Raw genomic sequence first — 19471 nt, forward strand, 5'->3', positions numbered from 1 at the left:
AGGGGCCTCCTGCTGGCAGGCCCTGCCCCCTACTCTGAACTCTAAAGCCCCGGGGGCTGGGCTGCTCTTCCGTACCTTTGGGCCTCCTGGCTGCAGCACCTGGTTTCCCTGCTCTCCCTTCCCCTCCCCCCTCTCCCCACATAGCCCAGCCCAGTCTACTCTGGGCTCCCCGATGTCACGGCTTCTGCCTGTGTTTCCCCACATATCTATAATAAATTTCCTCTTCCACCATCTAGGAGCAGTCATGTTCCTTTCCCCTCCGTCCCTCCCCCACCTCTCTCTTTCTTTTCATCCACTGGTAAATACTTCATTCTCCCTGCTCCAAAGCTTAACTACTGCGCTTAGCTCAAAGGGCAGGAAAGGGTGATTGACTTGCTTGCTGTCTCCTAAGCTGAACAGCCCCAGGACAGAGCGGTCCTAACTCATTCCAGCAGGCCCCTCACCACTAACAGGGAACTTGGTACTTCATCCAACACTTGGTAAATCGTTGCTGAATGAACAGCCTGCTTATCTTGTCATCCTACTAAACTATTCCTCCCACTGGAAGCCTGAGCTCCTGACTCAAGAGGTTCCATTTTTACAAATCTTTGTCTCTGTGTTCTCCTTACCCAGTAGCAATCTGCAAAGGAACAGAAGAAAAAGAACTTCTTAGCTCTCCTCCTTGGACAGTGTTAAGTAGGAGGGGAAGGGATGTTCTTTATTAAAAACCAAGGCAACATCTATAATAAATTATAACTAATTATTGGAAAGGAGCAATTAAGTTGGGTAGGGTGCCACACACTTGAGGCAGGCAGGCAGGAAGATTGAGAGGTTGAGGCCAGCCTGGGCTATATGGTGAGACTCTGTGGCAAGAAACAAACGAAACAGCCAGGCACAGTTGTTTGAAGGGGAGCGGCGGTGCCTAGAAAGAAAATAGAGAGGGCAAGACACTGAAAGTTTGTATGAGTTTTAAAGTCTTAGGATCACCGTGAAGAGAGTGGTGCAGCTAACAGGATTCAGGGAGGACAGTCCAACGGGGTGGAGCACACCTGTAATCTTGGCACTTGGGAGGCAGAGAAGGGAGGGTCACTGTGAGATCCAGGCCAGCCTGGTCTATAGAGTGAGTTCCAGGACAGCAAGAGAGGAGGAGGGGGTGCAGACAGGAGGATAAAGAGTTCAGTGTTATCCTTGTCTGCTTAACAAATTCAAGGCCAGCATGGATTGTATGAGACCTAGCTCAAGAAAGGAAAATAAAAAGGAAAGGAAGTAAGAGTTGATCTTGGGAGTGAGGGATGACCATGGGCTATCCATTTAGAGAGGACAGGAGAAATGGCTGCCTACAGCTGTACTCTAGCCCATTAGAAGTGTTGGGGAGATGAACAGCCTGATTTCTTGCCTCCCAGACTGTTGGTTTCTTTGTTTTTGTACCACAGCTTGTCAAAGGACTTGAGGGAGTCAAAACATCCTTTTCAATATTTTCTCTTCTCAAGCCGGGCGTGGTGGCACACGCCTTTAATCCCAGCACTCGGGAGGCAGAGGCAGGCGAATCGCTGTGAGTTCGAGGCCAGCCTGGTCTACAAAGCGAGTCCATGATGGCCAAGGCTACACAGAGAAATCCTGTCTCGAAAAACCAAAAAAAAAGAAAGAAAAAAAAATCAATATTTTCTCTTCTCTCTCAATTTATATTTATACACAAATGGCATCATAACAATAATAAAGGGAATTTGGAACATGATAAGTAAATTGCAAATAGAACATCCCCAAACACCCTGAACGCATCATCTGTCTTCATTTGTTCCCTCTCCTGTTCTTTTTCTGATCGGTTTGTGTACACGCATACTTTTACTTAATTTTAGTCCTAGCATATAAACCATTATGCATTCTGATTTTATTATATTAGAAACATGTTCTGAGTCAGTACGTAATTTCCATAATTATCATTTTAACACCTGCATCATATTCCACTAAGTGGTTACCCCATAATTAACAAAGTTCTCTATTGTTGAACATTTAGTTTCCTTTGCTTTACTTCCTTACTTTTTCTTTATTAGGAATATTGCTATAGTGGACAAACTAGTTTCTTCCTCTTCCTTCTCCTCCTCCTTCATTTTGATTTTCCATGACAGGATTTCACTGTGTGGCTCCAGATGTCCTGGAACTCTCTCTTTAGGCCAGGCTGGCCTCAAACTCACAGAGATCACCTGTTTCTTCCTCTCCAGTGCTGTGACTAAAGACATGTGCCACCACTACCCAGCAAGATTTATTTTTTATGTGCATTCGTGTTTTGTCTGCATGTATGTCTATGGGAGGGCATCAGATCCCCTGGAACTCGAATTACAGATGGTCGTGAGCTGCCATGTGGGTACTGGGAATTGAACCTAGGTCCTATGGAAGAGCAGCCAGAACTCTTTTTTTTTTTTGTTTTTCGACACAGGGTCTCTCTTTGTAGCCTTGGCTGTCCTGGACTCACTTTGTAGACCAGGCTGGCCTTGAATTCACAGTAATCCGCCTGCCTCTGCCTCCCGAGTGCTGGGATTAAAGGTATGTGCCACCACACCCGGCTACAGCTAGACTCTTAACCATGGAGCCATCTCTCCAGCTCAGCATGTACTGCTGTGTTTTTGGTTCTCAGCACCCATGTTGGGTGGTTGACAACCACCTGTAACTCCAGCTCCAGAGAAACATCCCAGTGTCTCTGTTTGTACGTGGACTCAATTGCTTATACATACATACACATAATTAAAAGTAATACATTTTAAAAATCAAGAAACAAGCCGGTGGTGGTGGCGCAGGGAGGCAGAGGCAGGTGGGTCGCTGTGAGTTCGAGGCCAGCCTGGTCTACAAAGTGAGTCCAGGACAGACTTGGCTGTTACACAGAGAAACCCTGTCTCAAAAAACAAAAAATAAAAATCAAGAAACCAACAAGTAAGCAATAAGAAAAATCCACTCCTTCAACCACTATTTGTTTATGAAGTAGATAGAGATGGTGAGGTGACTAAGACTTTCTTGCAAAGATCTCACATTATAATGGTAGAAGCAAGGGAAGGGGGGAAACTGCTGGAAAGGTGGTGAAGGAGGTTGGATCTTGGATTGGAATTCAGCCTGGAGGGACACAATGCTGAGCCGTGAAAGGACCCCAGAGCTCAGGAGCAGCTTTGTACTGTAGAAAGGTAGATTCCCATCACTGCCTGAAGCATGGCTCCGAGGAAATGTAAGTGGCAGGGAGGAGGCAGCCTCAGGGGAATTGCAACTATTCAAGCAAGCAACAAGCCTGTGAGACCCAGATCTGTGACTATGGGACTAGTAAGGCAGGGTGGATTAAAAAGTCACAGCAAGTGGAATAATGGCAGGATCTGACTGGGAAGGGATGGATGGGGGTGGGGGTGGGGGGTGGGAGGGATAGAGGATGAGGGGCAATTAAGGTGATTGCCGTGTTTCTGTTTTGTTGTATTTACCTGAGCCAGAAGGTGACAGAGCAGCATGCTTGGGAAGAAGGGCAAAGGTCTGTGTGAGATGTGGGGCGGAGGGTGGAGGAACTCTTAGCTGGGAGGTATCTTATACACACAAGCCTGAACATAGATGTGTGATCTTGGCCAGAGGCTTGGGTTCAGAACTGCTCCATCTATGATGTGTCCATGGGAGTGACAGGCAATAACCAAGCATTGAGGGGGAGCAGTGGGTTCTTGGCTAGCATGTGCAAGGCCCTGGGTTCTATCTTCAGGATCACAAAACCAGCCAGAACCCAAATTAGGAGTGATATGCTAAAAAAGTTTCCGAAATGTCTTTGAGTAGCATCTGTGCGTTGCTAAGAGTGGGTCCCAGAGGGTCACTGTGAGTCTCCCACACTGGTGCTGAAACTTTTGCTAATATAATTTGTTTTAATTTGCACTAAAAACCATGCTCGTGACGTTGGAACTTTCCACCAGATACTTGTTTACTCATGAGTGCTTTATGAAATACTGAAGTAAATCTTTGTCCCATGTCAGATTTAATAGATAGAAGGTAGTATTTTTATTTTATTTTTTTTATTTTTGGTTTTTCGAGACAGGGTTTCTCTGTGTAGCCTTGGCCATCCTGGACTCACTTTGTAGACCAGGCTGGCCTCGAACTCACAGCGATCCGCCTGCCTCTGCCTCCCGAGTGCTGGGCTTAAAGGCATGCGCCACCACGCCCGGCGAAGATAGTATCTTTTTTAGGACACTGATTTAAAACAGTCTTACTAGTAGCCCATCTCACTTCCTGGGTTATGGAATTAAACACCACTTGCAACTCTATCTTAAAAATATTTGAAATCTTTATCAATTTAGGGCTGACAATGAGTATTTTTGTATTGTATTATTGTATTGTAAAGTATGTATAACAAAGTTAATATTTTTCTATTAAAATATCATTTACAGCCAGGCACTAGAGAGGTAGAGGCAGGTGGATCTCAGTGAGTTTGAGACCAGTCTGGTTTACACAGTGAGTTCAGGACATCCAGGGCTGCACAGAGAAACTGTATCTAAAAAAAAAAAGCCACAGCTAGGCAGTGGTGACCCATGCCTTTAATCCTAGTACTCAGGAGGCAGAGGCAGGTAGATCTCTGTGGGTTTGAGGCTAGCCTGGGCTACAGAGAGAGTTCCAGGCTTTTTTTTTTTTATTAAGAACAGGGTCTCTCAGCCAGAAGGTGGTGGCACATGCCTTTAATCCCAGCACTCGGGAGGCAGAGGCAGGCGATCACTGTGAGTTCGAGGTCAGGACAGTCAAGACTACACAGAGAAACCCTGTCTTGAAAAACTAAAACAACAACAGTTGATACATTTCATCCTGGAGGGAACTTGTCAAGATTCAAGAAGTTTTGGGTTTTTTTTTTGGGGGGGGTGTTTTGAGACAGGCGATTCAAGAAGTTCTAAAGGAAGACTACTTAAGACTCAGGAAGTAAACAACCAGGATCCTCAGAAAGTTCCTGAAACTGAGAAGATGAACTGTTTTTTTCCCTCTCTCCAAGGTTAAGAATTGTTGAAGAGATCAGATCAGTCAAGCTGTCTGAGTCAGGCCAGCTGAGCACTGCTTCTAAATCAAGCTTACCTCTAAATCCTACAGTGTGAGCTGGGCATGGTGGTGCACGCCTTTAATCCCACACTCAGGAGGCAGAGGCAGGTGGATCTTTGTGAGTTTGAGGCCAGCCTGGTCTATGGAGTGAGTCCAGGACAGTATCAGTTGTAGCTACCTGGCTAGGGGTGAGAGGCCATGTCCACTTCCCCCTCTCAGCACTACAACCTGGTCTGGCTTGACCCCATTCCGGGCCCTGTGCCTGCTGCTACAATCTCTGTGTGTTCATATGTCCATCAGTCCTGTTGTTTCTGGAAAACATGGTTTCCTTGGTGTCATTTGACCTCTCTGGCTGTTAAGATCTTTCCGCATTCTTTTTTTTTTTTTTTCCTTCGAGACAGGGTTTCTCTGTGTAGCCTTGGCCATCCTGGACTCACTTTGTAGACCAGGCTGGCCTTGAACTCACAGTGATCCGCCTGCCTCTGCCTCCTGAGTGCTGGGATTAAAGGCGTGCGCCACCACGCCCGGCTCCTTTCCACATTCTTTTCCACATAGCTCCCTGAGACTCGGGGGGGGGGGGGGCAGGGGGGGAGGGGCGTGATGAAAACATCCCATTTAGAACTGAGTCTTCTAAAGTCTCTCATTCTCCGCATATTGTCTAGATGTGAGTCTCTGTGTTAGTTCCCACCCGATGATAGCTGAGTAAGACATTGGTCTATCTATGGGTATAGAAGAGTGTCATTAAGAGTCATTTTATCTGCTATGTTTCTTTAGTGGAACAATAGTATTTGGTTTTCCCCTTGACACATAACCTATCTAGTCTCAGGTTCTTGGGGCCACCTGGACAGTGTCAGGCACAGGAGTTCCATCTCATGGAGTGGCCTTTAAATCCAAGTAGAGAGTGATTGGTTGCTCCCATGTTGGTACCACTATTGCTCCAGTAAAACAATGCAGGCAAGTAACCATTGTAGATCACAGAGTTTGTAGCTGGGTTGGTGGTTACCTTTCTCCTCTGGTAGCATGCAGAGTACCTTCCAGTACCATGAACACTACTCAGTAGGGATGGAGCCTTTTGTTATGCACCAGGTCAATTTCTTCGAGCTCAATGAGATATGTAAATGTTATTTTCAGCAATAGGACCTTACCATAAGTTTGTGGAGAGTAAACAATATCTTTGACAATAGTCTGAGTTTTTGGGGATTTCCATGAGGCCTCTTTGGCCAATGACTCAACTAGATGTAAACCATTCCCGATACTGAAAGTACCATGTGGTGGCAAAAGATGTTTGTCCTGTTATTTGGTGACTCCATTTACATTTCTTTCATATATGTATGTATTTTATGAAACTTGTACAGTATTACGTTTTTATATGATCCCTGAAATGGCCCTTAGTGTTAGTTGGCCCTCCCCATATTCCCTTCTTTATTATATTATACAGAGTTTATTAAATGAGCATGAGGGGAGAAGGAAAGGGGGGAGGGGTACCCCATGGAGAGAGAAGAGGGAGAGAGGGAGAAAGTAAGAGGGTAGGGCAAATAGGGGGGTAGAGAAAGAGAGGGGGAGGAGAGAGCATTAGTGTTAGTTGTCCCTTCCCATATTCCCTTCTTAAGGCCCCTTCTCCATGAATCCTCCTGCTCCAGTCTCCCTCCACTCTCATCTCACCATAACTATACCTTCTCTTTCCCTTTCCTTGGGAGATCCTTTCTTCCCCCACTCTCAGTCCCTTACTCTATATCTAACATCTGTGGTCATACAGATTGTAGCATGCCTAGCAAAGCCTTAAAGACCAAACACACATATAAAAAGAATATACCATATTTGTCCTTTTGGGTCTGGGTTATCTCACTTAGGCTGTTTTTTTTTTTTTCTACCTCCATTCATTTACCTGTTCTTTCTTTCATTCTTACTTTCTTTCTTTCTTTCTTTCTTTTCTTTTTTAATAATATTTTATTTAATTTTAATTTATGTGCATTGGTGTGAGGGTGTCAAATCTTGGAGTTACAGACAGTTGTAAGCTGCTATGTGGTTGCTGGGAATTGAACCCTGGTCCTTTGCTTCTGAAGCAGGCAGTGCTCTTAACCACTGAGCCACCTCTCCAGCCCTCTTTCTTTCTTTCTTTCTTTCTTTCTGGGGAAAGGGGGGTTCGAAATAGGCTTTCTCTGTGTAACTCTGTCTTGGAACTTGCTTTGTAGACCAGGCTGGCCTCCAACTTAGTGATCCACCCACCTCTGCTTCCTGAGTGCTGTTTTTTCAAGACAAGGTTTCTCTGTGTTAGCCTTGGCTGTCCTGGACTCACTTTGTAGACCAGGCTGGCCTTGAATTCACAGAGATCTGCCTGCCTCTGCCTCCCGAGTGCTGGGATTAAAGGCATGCACCACCACGTGAGGATGAGACTCCATTTTTTTTTGAGACAGGATCTCTCTACACAGTTCTGGGTGTCCTGGAACTCACCAGGCCTCCTACATGCTGGGATTAAAAGCATGTGCCACCATGTATGTCATGAATTGCATTTTTATCAGCTGAATAATATTCCATTATGTAACTGTACCATGTTTTCATTATCCATTCTTCTATTAATGGACATCTAAGCTGTTTCCAATATCTGGCCATTTATTATGAGTAGAGCGGCAATGAATGTGGATGAGCAAGTGTCTCTGTAGTAGGATATAGAGTCCTTTGGGTGTATGTCCGAGAGGGGTATAGGTAGCTCTTGAGGTAGATCTATTCCCAGTTTCCTGAGGAGCCACCACACCAATTTACATAGTGGCTATACAGTTTACACTCCCACCACCAATGCATAAGTGCTCTTCTCAGATGCTGAGACCCACAGCCAAACATTGGGCAAAGCATAGGAGTCTTGTGGGAAAGTGGGGGGGGGGGAAGGAGAAAAGAACCTGAAGGCAACAGGAACTTCACAAGAAGACCAACAGAGCCAGTTGACCAGGGCTCAGAGGGCCTGCTGAGACTGAAGCACCAACCAAGGGCCTTGTATGGATTGGACCTAGGCCCTCTACACAGATGTAGCTGATGGCAGCTCGCTCTTCATGTTGGTCCTCTATTAAGGGGAGCAGGGGCTGTCTCTGACATGGACTCTCTTTCCAGCTTTTCAGTTCCCTCCCCCTGGCAGGACTGCCTTGCTAGGCAACAGGGGAAGAGGCCACGTGCAGTCCTGATATGACTTGATGAGCTGGGGTGGATAGGAAGGGGGCCTCCTTTTTTTGAGGAATAGGGCAAGGGGACGGGGAGAGGGAGGGAAGGTGGGACTGGGAGGTGAGAAGGGAGGGGGCTACAGCCAGGATGTAAAGTGAATGGATGAATGAATGAATAACTAAATAACTAAATAAAGGCTGGAAAGGTGTCTCAGAGGTTAAGAGTGCTGTCTGCTCTTCCAGAGGTCCTGAGTTCAATTCCTAGCAACCACATGGTGGCTCACAACCATCTACACTGAGATCCGGTGCCCTCTTCTCGCATGTAGGTGTACATGCACATAGAGCGCTCATACGCAAAAAGGAAAAAAATATTTCAAAACAAACAAAAATCTAACTAACTAACTTAAAATAAGTGTTTTCCTTTCCCCACATTACTAGCATGAGCTTTGTAGACTAGGCTGGCCTTGAACTCACAGCAATCCACCTGCCTCTGCCTCCCGAGTGCTGGGATTAAAGGTGTACGCCACCACGCCCAGCCTTAAACCTGGATTTTTCAAAGTAGCTCTGCTTGTCCTGGAACTCACTTTGTAGACCAGGCTGGCCTCGAACTCAGAGATCTCCCTGCTTCTGCTGCCCAAGTGCTCAGATTAAAGGCTTGCACCACCATGTCTGGCCCTGTAATCCCATTTTTAACTGAGCTTTAAAAAATATTTATTTATTTTTATGTATATGAGTATGTTAGCTGCATGCCAGAAGAGGGCATCAGATCATATTACCTGTGGTTGTGAGCCACCGTGTGGTTGCTGGGAATTGAACTCAGGACCTATAGAAGAATAGACAGTACTCTTAGCCACTGAGCCATCTCTCCAGCCCTAATTGAGTTGTTTTTTCTTGATGTACAGCTTGTTTATTTTTTAGTTATTTATATATTTAAGATATTAACCCTCTATCAGATGTATAATTGGTAAGGCTCTTTTCCCATTCTGTAGGCTGCTGTTTTGTCAGAATGACAGTGTCTTTTGCCATACAGAAACTTACAATTTCATGAGGTCAAATTTATTAATTGTTTATCTTAGTGCCTGGGCTATTGGTGTTCATGAAGTTTTCTCCTGTACCAGTGAGTTCAGGGCTCTTCTCCACTTTTCTCTTCTATTAGATTTAGTGTATCCAGTTTTATTTTGAGGTCTTTGATCCACTTGGAATTGAGGTTTATGCAGAGTGATAAATTTGGATCTATTTGCATTCTTCTACATGCAGACATCCAGTTTGACCAGCACCATTTGTTGAGCACTGCTGTCTTTTTTCCAAATGTGTATTTTTGGCTTTTTATTTTTTCTGAGACAAGGTTTCTCTGTGTAACAGCCTTGGCTGTCCTGGACTTGCTTTGTAGACCAGGCTGGCCTCGAACTCACAGCGATCCCCCTGCCTCTGCCTCCCCGAGTGCTGGGATTAAAGGTGTGTACCACCACTCCCAGCCTGTATTTTTGGCTTTCCTATGAAAAAATCAGGTGGCCATATTTGATTTCATTGATCAGTGTGTCTGTTTCTATGCCAATACCATGCAGTTTTTATTACTATATCTCTGTGGTTCAACTTGAAATCAAGGGTGGTAATACTTCCAGAAGTTTTTTTATTACTCAGGACTTTTTAGCTATCCAGTTTGTGTGTGTGTGTGTGTGTGTGTGTGTGTGTGTGTGTGTATGAAGCTGAAAGTTGTCAAGGTCTGTGAAGACTTGTGTTGGAATTTTGATGGTGATTGCATTGCACTTGTACATTGCTTATGGTAAGATGGCCAGTTTTACTATGTTAATCCTACTGATCCATGAGTATGGGAGATCTTTCCATCTTCTAATGTCTCATTTAATATCTTGCTTCAGTGTCTTAAAGATTTTTATTATACAAGTCTTTCACTTGCTTGGTGAGAGTTACCTTAATATATAGGGCTATTCTGAAAGATACTATTTCCATTTTTTTTCTCAGTTTGTCATTTGTATATAGGAAGGCAACTGTTTGTTCTGAGTTAATTTTATAAAAATGTTTATCAGTTGTAGAAGTTTCCTGGTGGGATTTTCAGTGTCTTTTATGTATAAAATTATATCATCTGCAAATAATACTTCAACTTCTTCCCTTCCTATTTGTATCCCTTTGATCTCCTTCAGTTGTGTTTTTCCCTCTGGCTAAGACTTTAAGTACTATACTGAGTAGATGTGGAGAGAGTGGACAGCCTTGTGTTGTTCCTGGTTTTAGTGGGAATGCTTTGCATGTTTCTGTGTTTAGGTTGCTGTTGGCTGTGGGCTTGCTGTAATTCACTTTTATTATGATGGTGTATGTCCCCTGTATCCCTGGTCTCTATGACTTTTATCATGAAGGAATGTTGGATTTTGTCAAAGGCCTTTCTGCGTCTAATGTGATGATCATGTGGTTTTTGTCTTTCACTCTGTTTATATGATGAATTACATTTAGTGATTTTTGTATGTTGAACCATCTTGCATCTCTGATCATGGGTAATTTTGTGTGTGTGTGGGTGTGCATGTTCTGGATTTGGCTTGTAAGTATTTTATTGAGAATTTTGCACCTATGGTCAAAGGGATATTTATATGTAATTTTCTCTTTGTTGAGTCTTGTGTGGTTTAAATATCAGGGTAATTGCAGCCTCATAAAAAGAATTAGGCAATGATCCTTAAGTTTCTATTTTGTGGAATAATTTGAGAAGTATTGGTGTTAATTTTTCTTTGCAGGTTTGGTAGAATTCTGTGCTGCATTTGTCTTGCCTGGGGCTTCTTTTGATTGAGAGACTTAATTATTGCTTTTATGTCATTTGGGTTGATAGGTCTGTTTAAATTGTTTCTCTGATCTTGATTTAACTTTTTTAAAATAAAAGATTTATTTATTACGTGTATAGTGTTTTGTCTGCATGCAGGCCAGAAGAGGACACCAGATCTCATTGCAGATGCTTGTAGCCACCATGTGGTTGCTAGGAGTTGAACTTGGGACCTTTGGAAGAGCAGCCAGTGTTCCTAACCTCTGAGCTATCTCTCTAGTCCTTGATTTAACTTTTATAGGTAGTATATATCAAGAAATTTATCCATTTCCTTTAGGTTTCCCAGTGTGGTAGAATACAGGTTTTTAAAGTATATCCTTATGATTATCTGGATTTCCTCAGTGTCTGTTGTGACATTGCTATTTCTGTCTATAATTTTATTGCTTTGGATATTCTCACTCTGTCCTTTAGTTAATATGGCTAAGGGCTTATCAATTTATTGATTTTCTCAAGCAACTCTTCATTGATTTTTTTCTCTTTTTTCCTTCCATCCTCTCCTTCCAGTCCCACTCTCATCCTCCCTGCCCCCTACTTCCTCCCTTCTTCTCAGAGAAGGGGAGGCCCCCAAGGGGTACCAATGGACCCTGCCACCTCAAGTCGCAGCAGGATTAAGTGCATCCTCTCCCACTGAGACCAGGCAGGGCATACAAGATAGGAGAAAGGGATCCAAAGGCAGGCAACAGAGTCATAGACAGCCCTTACTCCCATTGTTAGGGGACCCACATGTTGACCAAGCTGCGCATCTGCTACATATGTGTAGGGGGCTTCGGTCCAGCCCATGTATGCTCTTTGGTTGGTGATTCAGTCTCTGTAGATCCTCGTGGGCCCAAGTTAGTTTACTCTGTAGGACTTCTTGTGGTATTATCCTCGGTCCCTCCAGCTCCCTCAATCCTTCCTTCTACCCTTCCATAAGATTCCTTGAGCTCAGCCTATTGTTTGGGTCTCTGCATCTGTTTCCATGAGCTGCTTGATGAAGCCTCTCAGAAGACAGTTATGCTAGGCTCCTATTTGCAAGCATAACAGATTATCATTAATAGTGACAGGGGTTGGCTCTTTCCCAAGGGGTGGATCTCAAGTTAGGTCAATCATTGGTTTGCTATTCCCTCAATCTCTGTCCCATCTTTATCCCTACACTTCTTGTAGGCAAGACAAATTTTGGGTCGAAAGTTTTATAGGTGGGTTGATGTCCCCCTCCCTTCACTGGAAGTCCCACCTGTGTTGCAGATCCCATTATGATCCCTGAGATTGTGAACTGTAAAAACCTGGCTATTATTTGCTGCAGTTGAGCCCTAGTACACACCTTTAATCCAAGAGCTTTCTGTTACACAGGATTTAATAAAATGAATCCTAGGTCAAGAGGCAGGGCAAGAAACCAGCTGGCAGGGGGGAGTAAAGAGCAGGATGGACTTTGAGTTGAGGGGTATTTAAGACATCCTGTAGAAGTAGAAGGGGCTTTTAGCGCTTGAGCTCTTCAGCTCCTTGGCCTTTGGCTTTTTAAGCTTTGAGCTAGCAAGCCTTTGGCCTTGGGTTTTTTGACTTTTTCCTCCCGGGCTATCTGCTGACCTAATGAGCCTTTTGGGTCTTTTCTATCTGGACATGAACTGAGGAGGAAGGTCTCCCCGAGCTAGCAGGGTTTCACCCCAGCATCTAGCTCCTGATTTTTTTCTTTTCGAGACAGGGTTTCTCTGTGTATCTTTGGCTGTCCTAGACTTGCTGTGTACACCAGGCTGGCCTCGAACGATCTGCCTGCCTCTGTCTCCAGAGTGCTGGGATTAAAGGCCCGCGCCACCCCACCTGGCTGCTAAACTCCTGAGTCTTTTTTTTTTAACCTCATAGATATTTATTTTTTTAAATTTTGATTTTACTAATTTATTCATATTACAAGTAAATTGTTGTCCCATCCTTTGTATCCTCCCGTTCCTCCCTCCCTCCCACTTTCACCCTATTCCCCTCCCCTAGGTCTAAGACCGAGGGGACCTCCTCCCCCACTATATGTTCATAGGCTATCAAGTCTCATCTTGGTAGCCTGCTTATTCTTTCTTTGAGTGCCACCAGGCCTCCCCACCAAGGGGAGGTGGTCAAATATGGGGCATCAGAGTTCATTTCAGAGTCTTTATTGACAAAATAGAATGATTGGGATTTTCATTTTAAAAAAACACACCTGGCTACAGGAAGTGGTGACTTTAGGCTCCTTAACACTACCCCCCCACCCCCCCTCCCCGCTTCTAGGAGTATCAGCTACAGTCATCTCTGTAGACTCCCAGGAACCTCCCCTGTCTCAGAGATGCACCTACCACCAATTTCTTTTCTCTCTCCTGATCCTCCCCACCTCTTCCCACATCCGATCCTCACCCCCTCTCCCACCCAGATGCCTCCCTCCATCCTCTTCTGAGTGAGATTCAAGCATCCTCCCTTGGGCCCTGCTTGGATTCTTTGGGTCTGTGGATTGTAGCATGGCTATCCTGTACTTAATGGCTAATGTCCACTTATGAGTGAGTACATACCACGTGCGTCTTTCTGGGTCTGGGTTACATCACTCAGGATAATCTTTTTTTTTTTTTTTTTGTTTTTTTTTCGAGACAGGGTTTCTCTGTGTAACCTTGGCTGTCCTGGACTCACTTTGTAGACCAGGCTGGCCTCGAACTCACAGCGATCCGCCTGCCTCTGCCTCCCGAGTGCTGGGATTAAAGGCGTGTGCCACCACGCCTGGCTTCAGGATAATCTTTTTTAAGTTCCATCCATTTGCCTGTTTTTAATAGCTGATTAGTGTTCCATTGTGTACATATACCACATTTTCTTTATCCATTCTTTGGTTGAGGGACATCTAGGTTGTTTCCAGATTCTGCTATTATGAATAAAGCTGCTCTGAACATAGTTTGAGCAAATGTGCTTTTTGTATGGTGGAGCATCTTTCAGGTATATGCCCAGGATTGGTATAGCCGGGTCTTGAAGTAGATCTTTTCCCAGTTTTCTTAGAAACCTTCAGATTGATTTCCAAAGTGGCTGTACAAGTTTGCACTCCGATCAGCAATGGAGGAGTGTTCCCCTTTCCTCACATCCTTGTCAGCATGTGATATCACTTGAGTTTTTGATCTTAGCCATTCTGACAGGTGTAAGATGGCATCTCAGAGTTTTTTTGATTGCATTTCCTTGATGACTAAAGATGTAGAACATTTCTTTAAAGTGTTTCTTGGCCATTAGAGATTCCTCTGTTGAGAACTCTCTGTTTAGCTCTGTATTCCATTTTTTTAAAAAAAATTATTTATTTATTGTATATGAGTGCTTTATCTGCAAAAGAGGGCATCAGATGACATTATAGATGGTTGTGAGTCACCACGTGGTTGCTGGGAAATTGAACTCAGAACCTCTGGAAGAGCAGGCAGAGCTCTTAACCACTGAGCCATCTCTCCAGCCCGATGTACTCTACTTTTAATTGGGTTATTTGGTTTGTTGATGTTCAATCTCTTGAGTACTTTATATATTTTGGATATCAGCCCTCTGCCAGATGTAGGGTTGGTGAAGACCTTTTTCCAGTTTGTAGGCTGCTATTTTGTCCTATTGACAGTGCCCTTTGCCTTACAGAAGCTTTTTAGTTTCACGAGGTCCCATTTATCAATTGTTGATCTTAGAGCCTGAGCTGTTGGTGTTCTGTTCAGGAAGTTGTCTCCTGTGCCAATGAGTTCAAAGTTGATTCCTACTTTCTCTTTTATTAGATCTAGTATATACAGTTTTATGTTTAGGTCTTTGATCCACTTGGACATGAGTTTTGTGAGGGTGATAAATATGGATCTATTTGCATTACTCTACATGCAGTTAGACCAGCACCATTTGTTGGAGATACTTTCTTTTTTCTATTGTATGGTTTTTGCTTCTTCGTCAAAAATCAAGTGTCTGTAGGTGTGTGGGTTTATTTCTGGGTTTTCAATTTGATTCCATTTATCTACTTGTTTGTCTTTATACCAATACCATGCAGTTTTTTTTTATTACTGTTGCTCTATGGTACAGCTTGAAATCAGGGATGGTTATATCTCTAGGAGATCTTTTATAATACAGAATTGTTTTAGCTATCTTAGGTTTTTTGTTTTTCTATATGAAGTTGAAAATTGCTCTTTCCAGGTCTGTAAAGACTTGTGGTGGGAATTGCATTGAATCTGTTGGTTGATTTTGGTGAGATGGCCATTTTTGCTATGTTGATCCTACTGATTCATGAGCATGGGAGACCTTTCTATCTTCTAATAGCTTCTTCAATTTCTTTCCTCAAAGACTTGAAGTTCTTGTTATACATGTATGTCACTTGTGTGGATAGACTTATATCAAGATATTTTGTATTATTCGTGGCTATTGTGAAAGATGTTGTTTCCCTAATTTCTTTCTCAGCTCGTTTATTTCTTGTATAAAGGAGGGCTACTGATTTTTTTTTTTTTTTTTAGGTAATTTTGTATCTAGCCACTTTGATGAAGGTGTATATAAGCCATAGAAGTTCTTTGGTAAAAATTTGAAGGTCACTTATGTATACTGTCATATCATCTGTGAATAGGGGTACTTTGACTTCTTCCTTTCCAATTTGTATCCCCTTGATCTCCTTTAGTTGGCTTAATGTTCTAGATAGAACTTCAAGTATTATATTGAATAGGTACAGAGATACTGAGCAGCATTGTCTTGTCCCTGATATTAGTGGAATTACCTTAAGTTTCTCTACATTTAATTTAGTGTTGGCTATTGTCTGGCTCTATATTGCCTTTATTATGTTTAGGTGTGTGCCTTGTATTCCTGATCTTTCTAAGACTTTTAATAAGAAAGGGTGTTGGATTTTGTCAAATGTGTTATCAGAATCTAATGAGATGATCATGTGTTTTTTTTTTCTTTCTTTCAGCTTGCTTACATGGTGGATTACATTGGTGGATTTTCGTATGTTGAACCATCCCTGCAACCCTGGGATGAAGCCGACTTGATCTTGGTGTATGGTGTTTTCGATTCAGTTTGTGAGTATTTTATTACATGTTTTTGGATCAATGATTATAATGGAAATTGGTCTGAGATTTTCTTTCTTTGTTGAGTCTTGGTGTGGTTTTAGTTATCAGGGCAGCTGTGGCCTCACAGAATGAGTTTGGCAATGTTCCTTCTGTTTCTATTTTGTGGAATAGTTTGAGGAATATTGGTATTAGGTCTTCTTTGAAAGTTTGGTAGAATTCTGCACTAAAACCATCTGGCCCAAGGCTTCTTTTTGGTTGGGAGACTTTTAATGACTGGTTCTCTTTCTGTAGGGTTTGTAGAACTATTTAAATGGTTTATTTGATCTTGATTTAACTTTGGTAAATGGTATCTATCAATAAAATAGTCCAGCTAGGCGTGGCAGCACACACCTTTAATCCCAGCATTCAGGGAAGCAGAGGCAGATGGATTTCTGTGACTTCCAAGCCAGTCTGGTCTGCAAAGTGAGTTCAGGACAGCCAAAGCTACACAGAGAAATCATATCTTGGGGAGAAAAAAGCCATAGAAGAAAATTTCCCCAACCTAAAGAAAGAGCTGCCTACAAGAAGCATACAGAAAACCAATTAGATTGGACCAGAAAATGTTCCTACCACATAATAATCTAAGGGGCTGGAGACATGGCTCAGAGGTTAAGGCACTGATTGTGCCGGGTGGTGGTGGCACACGCCTTTAATCCAGCACTTGGGAGGCAGAGGCAGGAGGATCGCTATGGGTTTGAGGCCAGCCTGGTCTACCAAGTGAGTCCAGGACAGCCAAGGCTACACAGAGAAACCCTGTCTTGAAAAACCAAAATAAGAAAAAAAAAAGAGCACTGATTGCTCTTCCAGAGGACCTGAGTTCAATTCCCAGCAACCACGTGATGGCTCACACCCATCTATTGAGAAATCTGGTGATCTCTTTTGGCCTGTAGGCACACATACAGACAGAACACTGTGTATATAGTTTTAAAAAAAACCAAACAAACCAACCAAACAAAAACACTAAGTCTACAGAAAAAAAAAAAAAGAATATTAAAAGCTGCAAGGGAAAAGGGCCAAATAATTTACAAAGGCAGACCTATCAGAATTACACCCAACTTCTCAATAGAAACTCTAAAAGGCAAAAGGGTCTAGAAAGATGTCTTGCAGCCTCTAAGAGACCACAGATGCCAACCTAGACTACTGTACCCAAGAAAAGTCTCAAATCACCATAGATGGTGAAAACAAGACATTCCAAGTTGAAAATATTTTTGTGGTCCTCGGAGCTGGCATTTTTTTGTTTTGTTTTGTTTTGTTTTCGAGACAAGGTTTCTCTGTGTAGCCTTGGCTGTCCTGGACTCACTTTGTAGACCTTGCTGGCCTCGAACCCACAGTGATCTGCCTGCCTCTGCCTCCCAAGTGCTGGCATTAAAGGCGTGTGCCACCACTGCCCGTCGGATCTGGGATTTTTAACCTTCTTCTATTCTTATTATTCTTAGGCTAAGTCTTTTCATAGTGTCCCTGATTTCTTGAATGTTTTGTGTCAGGAAATTTTTTAGATTTAGCAATTTCTTTGACTGATGTATCAATTTCTTCTATCATATCTTCTACACCTGAGATTCTCTCTTGGATTTTGTTGGCGTTGTTTGTGTCTGTTGTTCTTGTTTTCTTCCCTAGGTTTTCCATCTCCAGGATTCCCTCAATTGGTATTTTCTTTATTGCTTCTACTTCCATTTTCAGGTCCTGAACAGTTTTATTTGTTTCTTTCATCTGTTTAATTGTGTTGTCCTGTATTTCTTTAAGGGATTTATCTTTTTTTTTTCTGAGATAGGGTCTCTCTGTGTTTGCCTTGGCTGTCCTGGACTCCCTTTGTAGACCAGGCTGGCCTTGAACTCACAGCCATCTGCCTGCCTCTGCCTCCCGAGTGCCATTTTTTTTTTATTTAAAGGCTTCTATCATCTTCATAAGATTGGATTTAAGGGCTGGAGAGATGGCTCAGAGGTTAAGAGCATTGGCTGCTCTTCCAAAGGTCCCGAGTTCAATTCCCAGCAACTGCATGGTGGCTCCCAACCATCTACAATGAGATCTGGTGTCCTCTTATGGCTTTGGCATGCAGGCAGAACACTGTACACATAATAAATAAATAAATCTTAAAAAAAGATTAGATTTAAGGTCATTTTCTTGTGCTTCAGCTCTGTTACAATATCCTGGGATTGCTGTATTGTGAGCTGGGTTCTGGTGATGCCATATTTCCCTGGCTCTTACTGTTTGTGTCCTTATCCAGCTAGTTGTCTCTGATATTGGAAGTCCTTAGGTAATAATGCATGCCCAATTGTAGGCTAGAGGATGGAGCACCAGGGAGCAGGTGCAGTTTACCTCTGGTGGTCCTGATGGCTGCAGGCCTCTGGTGATGGAAGCTGAGCTGGCAGTTCCTGATGGCCACTGGCTTCTTGGAATCATCATTGATTTTTTTTTTTTAAACTGGTTTTGTTGTTGTTCTTTCTATTTTGTTGATTTCATCCCTGAGTTTGGGTTTTGGTTTTTGTTTTCCAGACAGTGTTTCTCTGTATAGTCCTGACTGTCCTGGAACCTGATCTGTAAACTAGGCCGTCCTTGAACTCACAGAGATCTGCCTTCTTTTGCCTTCTAAGTGCTAAGATTAAAGGTGTGTGCTACTATGCCCTGCTTTAGCCCTGAATTTGATAACTTCTTGCCATCTACCATCTATACTCTTTTTGGTATTATTTCTTCATATTGTTTAAAGCTTGTCATCAAGTTTTTTAAAAAAAAGATTTATTTATTTATTATTATGTATACAATGTTCTGCCTGAATGTACACCTGTAGACCAGCAGAGGGCATCAATCACATTACAGATGGTTATGAGCCACCATGTGGTTGCTGGGGATTCAACTCAGGACATTTGGAAGATCAGGCAGTGCTCTTAACCACTGAGTCATCTCTCCAGCCCATCATCAAGGGTTTTTTTTTTTGTTGTTGTTGTTGTTTTCTTTTTTGAGACAGGGTCTCTCTGTGTAGCCCTGGCTGTCCTGGACTCACTTTGTAGACCAGGCTGGCCTCGAACTCACAGCGATCCGCCTGCCTCTGCCTCCTGAGTGCTGGGATTAAAGGCATGTACTACCACCACCCGGCTCATCATCAAGTTTTTAATATGAGATCTCTCTAAGTTTTTTTGTGTAGACAGTTTCCCCTTAGAACTGCCTTTATTGTGTCCTATAGATTTGGATATGTTGTGTTTTTCTTTTCTTTTCTTTTTCTGAGACAGGGTTTCTCTGTGTAACAGCCCTGGCTGTCCTGAACACACTTTGTAGAACAGGCTGTCCTGGAACTCACAGAGATCCGCCTGCCTTTGCCTCTCAAGTGCTGGCATTAACGGCGTGCACCACCACCACCTGGCTGTGTTATTCTTTTCATTTAATTCTAAAATGTTTTTAGTTTCCTTCTTAATTTTTGTCTTGGCTCATTTTTCATTCAGTTTGTAACCTTTCCATTGTTGATAAACAGCTTTAATCTGTGGCAGTCA

At 43.0% G+C, this 19471-nt stretch overlaps 1 long non-coding RNA gene across 1 annotated transcript in view; it reads left to right on the forward strand.

Annotated features, from left to right (window-relative positions):
* LOC127184683 (uncharacterized) overlaps positions 1–16003 on the forward strand; it is a 52296-nt gene extending 36293 nt beyond the window's left edge. The window contains exon 3 of the long non-coding RNA XR_007830165.1: positions 15854–16003. This is a non-coding gene — a long non-coding RNA (uncharacterized LOC127184683). The remainder of the gene's footprint in view (positions 1–15853) is intronic.
* The last annotated feature ends 3468 nt before the right edge of the window (positions 16004–19471 follow it).

This window comes from Acomys russatus, chromosome X (genome assembly GCF_903995435.1).
Source record: "Acomys russatus chromosome X, mAcoRus1.1, whole genome shotgun sequence".
Taxonomy (NCBI): domain Eukaryota; kingdom Metazoa; phylum Chordata; class Mammalia; order Rodentia; family Muridae; genus Acomys; species Acomys russatus.